This window comes from Psammomys obesus, unplaced genomic scaffold (genome assembly GCF_907164565.1).
Source record: "Psammomys obesus unplaced genomic scaffold, mPsaObe1.curated_primary_1811, whole genome shotgun sequence".
NCBI lineage: Eukaryota > Metazoa > Chordata > Mammalia > Rodentia > Muridae > Psammomys > Psammomys obesus.
This window is the reverse complement of record NW_026585742.1, coordinates 367,908-378,040: the sequence shown is the minus strand read 5'-3', so window position 1 is coordinate 378,040 and position 10,133 is coordinate 367,908. Positions and strand designations below refer to the sequence as shown.

At 40.8% G+C, this 10,133-nt stretch overlaps 1 protein-coding gene across 3 annotated transcripts in view; it reads right to left on the bottom strand.

Annotated features, from left to right (window-relative positions):
* The window catches only part of Abhd6 (abhydrolase domain containing 6, acylglycerol lipase), a 48,250-nt gene that overhangs the window by 18,304 nt on the left and 19,813 nt on the right, over nucleotides 1–10,133 (bottom strand). The window lies entirely within an intron of this gene.

Sequence of the window (10,133 nt, the reverse complement as noted above, 5' to 3'; positions counted from 1 at the left end):
TGTGTGTGTGTGTGTGTGTGTGTGTGTGTGTGTGTGTGTGTGTGTGTATGGGTGATGATGTCCTAGACAGCAGAGCAACAGGATCAATATACATTACACAAATGCGTCGAAATGTCATCATGAGACTCATTATGCTGTACAATTAATATACGGTAATAAAAAAAAAAGAAAGAATTAATAGTGAAAAAAGAACCCTAGCACCTGAATGAAAAACAAAAACAACATCAACAACAAAAACAGTACACTGTACACAACAACTGTTTGTTAGATAGTTCTCAAGGCTCAAGAACTAACTCACTACTCAAGACCTACACTGACTGGCTTGTCCTCTGGCTTTGTTCCACAAACAGCAGCAGTTGAAGGCTCAGCTTCTGTTGGTTACGTAAGCCTTGGCAAGGCTGTGATTTGGCCTCAAGTCCATTTCAATATGAAATTACCATTGAAACAAATTGAACTCTCAGCATGAAAAATCTCTTCAGAGATGAAAGATAATTAAATCATCCAGATATTTTCTCTGTAATAGACTTTACACTACAGAGGCAGCCAAGTCTTGCAAGAGCAAGTTAATCGAAATGTATTACTATCTTGTATGGCATAAGGGGGAAGAGAAGTGACCACATATTCATGAAAAAAATGGCTATATATTCATGTTTACTTGTATCTACAGAAAAAAGCATGGGTGTGTACACAAGGCACTGTCAAATACCTGGACTGGAAATGCAGAAGTGAGAGGTAGGAAAGGGAACAGAGTCGGCAGGGAGAGTTAACACTGCATTATTTCTTTTGATCCTTTTGCAATTACTGCACTGCCTGCTCAGAACACTAAAAATAATAAACTTGGCTAGCCTAAGGCTTTCATCGGAAAAAGCAGGCATATTTCAGTACTCCAAGTACTGGCTCCTTACTATATGAGTTTATATGTTCAGTCACAGCCCAGCTATTGACTATGTGACCTTAAACGTATATTTTTTCATTGACAGTAAAAGGAAAACATTGCATTCCACCAAGGTTAAATATAATAATAAACACAAAAAGGTTTTTAAAAATTATTATGTGTGTGCATGCATTCATGTCTGAATATGTGTATGTGCATGTGTGTGTAGTACTTTCAAAACCAGAAGAGGGCACTGGATTCCTTGGAGCTGCAGTAACAGGCCTCTGTGAACTGTCTGAGATGGCTGCTGGGAACTCAGCTCCAGTCTTCTGGAAAGCAGGAAGGACTCTTAACCACTGAGAAATCTCTCCAGCCCCAATCAACACAAAAATTACCACAGAACATGGTAATATTCAATAAATAATGGTTAGCATTATATTTTAAAAAAATTATCTCTTTCCAAATGTCATCTTCTAGGATTAAAGGAAAAATTAGAGGCAATATTTGTAACAAATATGATAACCACAGATTGTTATCAACCTCACCTCTCAAGAGACAAACCCAGAGCCCAACACATGCTAAGTAAGCACTCTACAGCTGAGCTATACCCTCAGCCAGGACTGATATCCTTAATATACAAAAAGCATACAAACTAATATAAACCATGCTAAAAATGTAATTCAGTTACTAGGCAAAATAAATGAAAGAATAACTCAGGACAGAAGAGATATTAATGTTAAATGCACATAGAAAACATGGTAAAGTTCACTAATAATTAAACATATAAACAGGCAATAAAATACATCCTTTTATACCACAGGACTCTTAGGTCCCTTGCTAGCCGTTCTAAAACAAACACAAACAAACAAAAATCTCAGGAAGCAGGAACCAGTAAAAGAGAGAGAGAGAGAGGAAAGAAAGAAAGGAAAGAAAAAGAGAAAGGAAGGGAGGGAGGGAGGGAGAAAAGAAAGAAAGAAAGAAAGAAAGGAAGGAAGGAAGGAAGGAAGGAAGGAAGGAAGGAAGGAAGGAAGGAAGGAAGAAATTGATTCATTTAGTTTTGGCCAGAACTGGGAAGAGAAAAATTCCCAGCCTCTCTACCTGGCCATATGCAATTTACAGAAATGATGAAACAAAAGCCAGGAATAATGCATGCATACATTTAGCTATAATTTAAGTTATCCAAGCTATGAGATAAGTCTTTCCTAGGAGTACTTTGGTACTGGTCTACCCTCACTGCCAGCACAGAAGAAATTCTGTTATTTAAAATTTTATATTTACTTATTTATTTACAGATAGGGTCTATGTAGCCCTGGCTGTCCTAGAACTCACTATATAGACCAGGCTGGTCTTGAATTCACAGAGTTGTTTCTGCCTCTGCCTCCCAAGTGCTGGGATTAAAAGTGTAAGCCACAACACTCAGAAAAAATTCTAATTTTTTAAAAAAGAATTTCTGTGTATGAGTGTTTTGCCTGTGTATATGTATGTCTGGTACCCATTTAGGCTAGCAGAGGGCACTGAAGCCCTTGAGAACTGGAGTTACATATAGTTATGAGCATCCATGTAGGTGCTAGAAATCTGGAAGAGAAGCCAGTGCTCTTTACTGCTGAGCCAATCCTCAAGCCCTGACAGTCTGGTTCCCTTACAGCTTCTGTATACGTAGACTTTAAAACTGAAAAATAGGATTTTTCCTTTTTTTTTTTTTTTTTTTTCTTTTAGACCAGTTCTAATGTCCTACCTTTCTAGGGAGCAATCTGGCATTAGCTATCAGGAGTTTTAAAATTGGCCTATTAATTATACTTCCAAGAATAATTTGCCCCAGTGAGATAAGAAATCTTAACAAAAAAGAAAGTCTTGAAAAAAAAAGTAGGTCACAGAAACACAAACAGAAGGGCTGGAGATGCAACTCGGTGGTAAGATATTTCCTCCCATGTGCATGGCCCCGGGTTCCTTCCCCAGCACTGGAAAACACGTAGAGAAGAATGTGAGAACACAGGGGTTGGGACCAGCATACCAGTTATACCCCAAGGAATGGCAGCATTCACCAGAAACTCAGAAGAGGTGAGAAGTGATTCTCCCTCAACCATTAAAGAGAACTAACCCTGCTAACACCCCTGTCCCACGTTTCTAACCTCCAGAACCATGAGACAGTGTAAGTAAAGTTCTATTGTTTTAGACACCCAGTTCATAATCATTAGTTGGGGATAGCTCTGTTTTTGCCAACACTTAGAATTGCTAGTCAGGCTGGGGTTTTGGTTGTTTTTATTATTATTATTATTTGTTTTGTTTTGTTTTTGTTTGTTTGGTTTTTGAGATAGGGTTTCTCTGCATAGCCCTGGCTGTCCTGGAATACACTCTGTGACCATGCTGTCCTCGAACTCAGAGATCTGTCTGCCTCTGCCTCCTAATTAAAGGATTAAAGGCATGTGTCACCACTACCAAGCAATTGGGTTGGTTTTATTTTTGAGGTATATTTATTTTTTGTATGTATGGATGTTTTGTCTGCATCTATGTGTACCACAAGCATGCTCAGTGCTCTTAGCGGCCAGAAAATGGGGTCAGATTCTCTGGAACTGGAGTCGCAGATGGTGTAAGCCACCATGTGGGTGCTAGAAATTGAACCTTAGTTCTCAGGAAGAGCAGCAAGGGCTCTTAACTGCTGTGCCACCTCTCCTACCCCTGGTTTTTGTTGTTGTTTGTTTGCTTGTTTGTTTTTAATGTTAGCCTTTCCGATAGGTAGGTAATAGTATCTCATTGTGTTTGTTTTCAGTTCAGATTTGAATACTTGACCTTAAGTGCCCTTTGCTTAGCCTCCCAAGTACACAGATTCATTGTGGTTTTAAGTGTCCCTATGACCAGTGAACTCGAATATGGTTGCATTTTATCTTGATGGGTTATTTGATACTGTCTTTGTAAAGTGTCTGAGTTGTCTGTCTGTTTTTTTTAGGTTATATGCTCTTTCTTTAGACTTACTGGAGGAATTCCTTATATATGCTAGCTGCAAGGTCTTTACGAACTGCAAATTCACACTGCCACCGCTTGGTTTTCATTTTTACTGCTGAAATAAGTCTTCCTTTGGGAGAAAATACACTTAAGGATTGAACCCAGTGTCCAGTGCATGCTGGGCACACTCAGGTTGAGCTACATGCCAGTCTGGTCTTTATGGTTAACAATACTTCTTCACTGAAGATGATACAATTAAACTGAACAATCCACATAGCTAGAAGTTTTAATACCATGTTTCTGCCTACCTCAATGTCAAGAAAACACATTTCCATGTTTTTTAAAGAAAGATTTGTTGAACACTTACATAAACCTACAATCTGCCAGGCTTTGATTTTGAGGCAGAGCATGAACTTGCAAAAGGGTTGTGCTTATTTTTCTATTTCTATGAAACAATATGCAAATGCAGAGGAGTTTAAAAGCCCCCTTCATTAGATCCCCTGTGCTGGTGAAAAGTAAGCTTGGCTAAGCATGTCACAGTGTTGACATCAATGCCTCGGGCAGGTGGCCTCCATTCAGCTTGTTGGCAGAACTCAGTTCCTTGGGGGTGTAGGACTGAAGTCCTTGGGTCCTTGCTGGCTGTCAGCTGAGAACTCTCTGACTCCTCTAGCCTACCTCTCTGCTCCTTCCTGGATGGCCCCTCTGATTCAAATAAAGCACCGAGTCACGCTGAAGATCTGCATCTCTCTGCTTGTAAGGGCTGAGGTCATTAGATCAACCCTGTGGATGGTGTTCCTGCCTTAAAATCAGCTGCATACAACATACACCGAGACTGTAACTTAGCATGACCATGAGATGAATACTCTGTCATGGTCACCGGTCTTTCAGAAAGGGGAGGGCATCTTTGAGGAGCAGAACTTAATAATAATTCTGTCTACCAAAAGAGCCAAAAAAATTACAATTTTCCCCAATCTGGATCTCTTGTTAACACAGTGAATTTTCCATATAGTTGTAAATCTACTTTTGGGTACCTCTGGTCCACTGGTTTTTGTTTTGTCCTCTGTTACAGTCTCACACTGACTTGACTTTTGTAACTTCATAATTAGTCTTGAAAGCTTGAAATATAAATCATCTAGATTCATTCTCCAAGACTGCCTTGCTTAGTTGGCCCTTTTCTTTGTTAAGAATTTGCTCAGATGGACTGGAGAGAAGGATCAGGTAAAAGGACTGCTCTTGCAAAGGATGCAGGTTCAATTTCCAGCACCCACATGGCAACTCATAACTCCAGTTCCAGGGTAACTGACTCCCTCTTCTGTCCTCCATGGGCATCATGCAGACATGTGATAATATACATGCATGCGGATAAATACTCAGACATATGAAATTAAAATTCTAGATAAAATGCCTTCATTTCAGCTCACTCTGCCCCTCATGAAAGAGGTCAGTTCTAATCTAGAGCTTCATTAGTCTTATCTGTAAAATCAGGCTAATACTATTTCCATCCAACATGAAGGATCACATAAAAATTAAACATTTCTAAATTAATGAAAGATTCTTACCTGCCCAAATTCTCTTTCTATTATTGTGGTAGAGACCCACCACCAAAAGCAACGTGGGGAGGAATGGGTTTATTTGGCTTACATAGCCTAGGTCACAGTCCACCACGGGAAGCCAAGACAGGAACTCAAGGCAGGAACTAAAGCAGCAGCCATGGAGAACTGCTGCTTACTGGCTTGCTCAGTGTGCTTTTTATATAACCCAGGACCACCTGCCCAGGGCAGGGGGTAGGGAAACCACACACAGTGGGATGAACCTTCCCTCGTCAATCATTAATCAAGACAATGCCAATTAAATGGAGACATTTTCTCAATTGAAGTTTCCTCTTCACAGATGACCCTTCAAGTTGACTAAAAACTAACCAACACACTGCTTATCAAATACCAACAAAAAAACCTATTCGGATTTAAGATGGTTAGCCACTTAATTTAGGGGACACTGTATAAAAATATAACAGCTCTGCAAGAAAAAAAAATCTTTCAACCTACAAATACAGTATATCCTTCCTTTAATTTAGATATCATCAACTATCTCTCATGGATACTGTTTAGTTTTCTATGTAGAGCCCTTTTGTGTTCTTTTTTAAAAGGGAGTATCACCTTTAATATTTAAACTTTTAGGGCTGGAGATAGGGCTCATAGGTTAAGAGGACTGGTTGCTCTTCCAAAGGTCCTGAGGTCAATTCCCAGCAACCACATGGTGGCTCACAACCATCTATAATGAGATCTGGTGCCCTCTTCTGGTGTGCAGGTATACATGCAGGCAGAACACTGTATACATAATAAGTAAATATTTAAAAGTATTTAAAATTTTAATTTATTATTGTTATTTGGGTATGCACATGCTATAAAGAGAATAAGAAGGTCATTGAATAACTTTTGGGAGTGAGTTCTCTTCTTCCATCCTGGTTTCCAGCGACCCAACTCAGTTCGTCAGGCTTGTGTGGAAGCATTTTTACCCACTGAGCCATCTCCTTAGCTCCATGCTATTCTTTAGATTTATTATTAGGTATTTAAGAGTTATTGACATTAGAGTAAGTAGTAACAGTTAACTTTTTTAATTTTCATTTGATTATTTCATTTGATTATGGGAATGCTACTAGATTTTTGGTTATTGATTTTTTTTAAGATTCACTTATTTACTTGTGTATATGAATATTTTGTTTGCATGCATGTGTACCATGTATGTGTCTGTTAGATCACCTGGGACTGGGCCTAAGGATGGTTGTGAGCCATTATGTGGGTGCTGGAAACTGAACCCAGGTCTTTTGCAACAAGTTTCATAACTGCCAAGCCATCTCTCCAGCTCCAGTTATTGAGCTTGTATTCAGCAACTTATCTAAATTCACATCTGGTGTTTGTGTATACGTGTGCATGTATGTAGGTGCATACACATATGTGTATGTGCTTGAGAAGATGAGGTTGACACCAGGTGTCTTTCTCAATTGTTTTTCCCCCTTAATTTTCAAGAGACAGGGTATCTTTCATTGAATTTGACTCTCACAGATTTTGCTAGAATAATGGCCAACAACCCTAGGGATCCTCCCATCTCTGCTTCCCCGACACTGGGCTTACCCAGATTTTTTTCATGGGTGCTGGAGATCCGAACTCAGATCCTTATTTTTGTGTGGCAAGCACTATACCAACCGAACCATCTTCCCACCTAGACCTATTAATTCCAATTATCTATAGATTCTTCCAGACTTCCTATGTACACAGTCCTGTCATTGGCAAACAGAATTTATATCTTTTTCCTTTTTTTTGGTTTTTCAAGACAGGGTTTTTCTGTGTAGCCTTGACTGTCCTGCAACTCACTCTGTAGACCAGGTTGGCCTCAAACTTATAAAGATCCACCTGCCTCTGTCTCCCAAGTGCTGGGATTAAAGGTGTGTACCACCACCAGCTTACATCTTTATTTTTAATTCTTATTCTTTTTTTATATTTATATAACCAAATGATTTGCTATGGTTGCTTTCCACAATTTCATAAACAAGTTTCTTTAGGAAACTTAGACAATCTCAGTCTTTTCCATGGTGAGACCAGTCTTGTTATTTCCACTCTGAAGTGAAAACCAGAAACACACCAATGACAAGGCCCATCTCACAGCATGGCCACAGCATGCATTCTGATGATTCCTGAGGAAACATTTGGCACTTCTGTAGGAGCCACAGTGGACCACAACACTGTCAAGGTGGGCTGGCGAAGCTCCAGGATCACTTAGAAGAAGCTGCTGAGAAGACTAGCTATGGCCTACAGGGGACACCAGTCTCTGGTCCTTGGGGAGCTGGGCAGATCCTAGAGGGAGTCAGAATGTCCGGTGACTTCAAGCCCTTCTGCCCAGACAGCAGGGCGATAGGGATTGGTGTGCTGCAGGGCTACTGCTAGCACCTGTTGTTTCTGTTTGTGTGACAATATTGAAGTCACCTGAGTCCTCAGCCAGGTTTGCAAGTCTACTGGCAGGTAAGAAAGGGCTTTAAAGCAGTGTGTTGAGGGATGTAAGTGACGCATGGGAAAGCCTGTGAGAGCACTGTGTAAATGCCACTTGCAGTGAGAAGATTAGGAGGAAACAGGCTGTGCTTTTCAGTGCAGCAGAGGAGGCCGATAGCAGGGCTTCTGACAGCTCTCTGGGACAGAATCGCGGTGCTGTTACTAAAATCTCAATCCCTCATGTCACCATGCCATCTGGCATGATCTGAAAAGTACTCCAGAATTTTCATCCTCTTCGACTAGCTGAGTCTTCTTTTTGGCCTGTGAATCTGAGTTCACACAATAAGGAACAGTATGTCTGTTGCTGGAAACCCCTCAGAGCTGGGTGACTGGCAGAGTCAGGCTTTAAGATATCATTCAGTCATGCTGACCACCAACAGAGGACTAAATGCTCCGCTCAGTGGGGTCGCTGACTGCTGGTGGTATCACTTGCTCATTAAAATGAACTGTTTGCTCTGCAGCATTATTATGAAACAACCCAAGTGTTCATCAGCAGTTGAATGGATGTCCAACATGTATGATTATACTAGCCTTGTTTTTTGTTTCTATCACAAAAAACAAAACAGCAGCAACAGCAACAACAAACCTAAAGCCTGGGTCATTTATAAAGGGAAGACGTTTGTTCAGGTAATGGTTCTAGAGCAGTGGCTCTCTACCTGTGGGTCACAGCCCTTCAAAGGGGTCACATATCAGAGAGCCTGCATATCAGGTTACAAGTTACAAGTCAGAACGGAAGCAAAAGTACAGTTAGGAAGTAGCAAGGAAAATAATGTTACAGTTGGGGGTCACCACAGCATGAGGACCTGTATTAAAGGGCTGCAGCATTAGGAAGGCTGAGAACCACTGCTCTAGATGCTGGGAAGTCTGAGCCATGGTGTGACTTGTGCTTGGCTTTTGGTCAAGGTTTCCTGCTACTTCAACTCGTGAGAAAAAGCCAAAGGACAAGTGGTCACACACTGATAAAACAAAAAATGAGGTTCTGTCTTGACTTACAGCAACCAACTCCCATGTAGTAATGTGTCCAATCTCACCAATATAGCATTACTCTCTCTAAATGACCTAGTACCCTCTTTCAGGTCCTTTTAACACTCTTCCATTGGGACTGAATCTTCAACAGGGGTTTGAGAGATGCAAACCCTATTAAAACCTAGCAAGAACAACGAAATATCATTCCTCCATAAATAACAGAACAAGTACTAACACCTAAGACGGTGTACATGAAACTTGGAGCAATGGTGAGATAAGCCTGTAATCCCAGCATTGGGAAGGCTGAGGCAGGAGGATCACACATTCACTTGGTGTGAACTTTGAGGAAATAGAAAAGATCTAGAATGACATAGTAGTCACGACAGTACAATACTATAAATACAATAAAATCATTCAACTGCACACTTTAATATGATGAATTTTATGTCAACTAAAACTTGGCAAAACCATAAAAATATTTGCTAAGAAGGTCTTTTTCCTCTTTAGAAAAAAAAAATGATGTTAAAACTACTCTCATACCCTGATTCTGATAATGTGCTCTTTGAGAGTCTAGAGAATTTGCGGTTGGTAAGACTACCACGGTACTGAGGCTGGTTCTCACCCAGAGTGGGTGGAATCAGGCATCAGCATAGCAGCCATATCTACAGTCCGTATCTGCAAACTGCATCCTCTGGTTCAAGTTCATGTTCAACAGTGATGACTTCTGTGTGTGAAGAAGCACAGTCCTTGGCAGGGTCTTGAGGGGAGACATGGCTCTAACCTCTCCATGTTCAGGACCAGCCAGGAGTTCTGGCAATGGATGCCGCAAGGACAGTGGCATTTAGGCAACTAGACGTCTGATTTGTCAGTGCAGAGATGGGTCCTGAGTGAACTTCTGGAGGTGTGACAGCCCCCTCCACAAAGAAAAGGCAGAAAGAATGAAAGATCACAAACCATTTTATTCTATTTGCTGCTTTCCAAGGCTTGGAGCCTGAGCAGCCAGTGGAAAATTCCGCGAGCCAGTGAAACAAAAGGAGCCAGAAAGGAGGGCAGATAGAGGGCATCAGCATCCTGGCACTCGTCTCCATGTGCAAAGGTTCCTTCTAACTGCCCAAGGCTCAGATGAATCTCCTGAGGCTTATGTACAGTATGGAGAGGAACCTGGTCTATTTAAGTACTCATTTCATCATGAAGCAAAACAGGTCAACTTTATTTCATAAATGGACAGTGGTATGGAAAAAGATCAACGAAGCACAGCACTTTCCTTTCAAATGCCAACCTTTTAAGATCGAGGAATAGAGGTCAGTGCT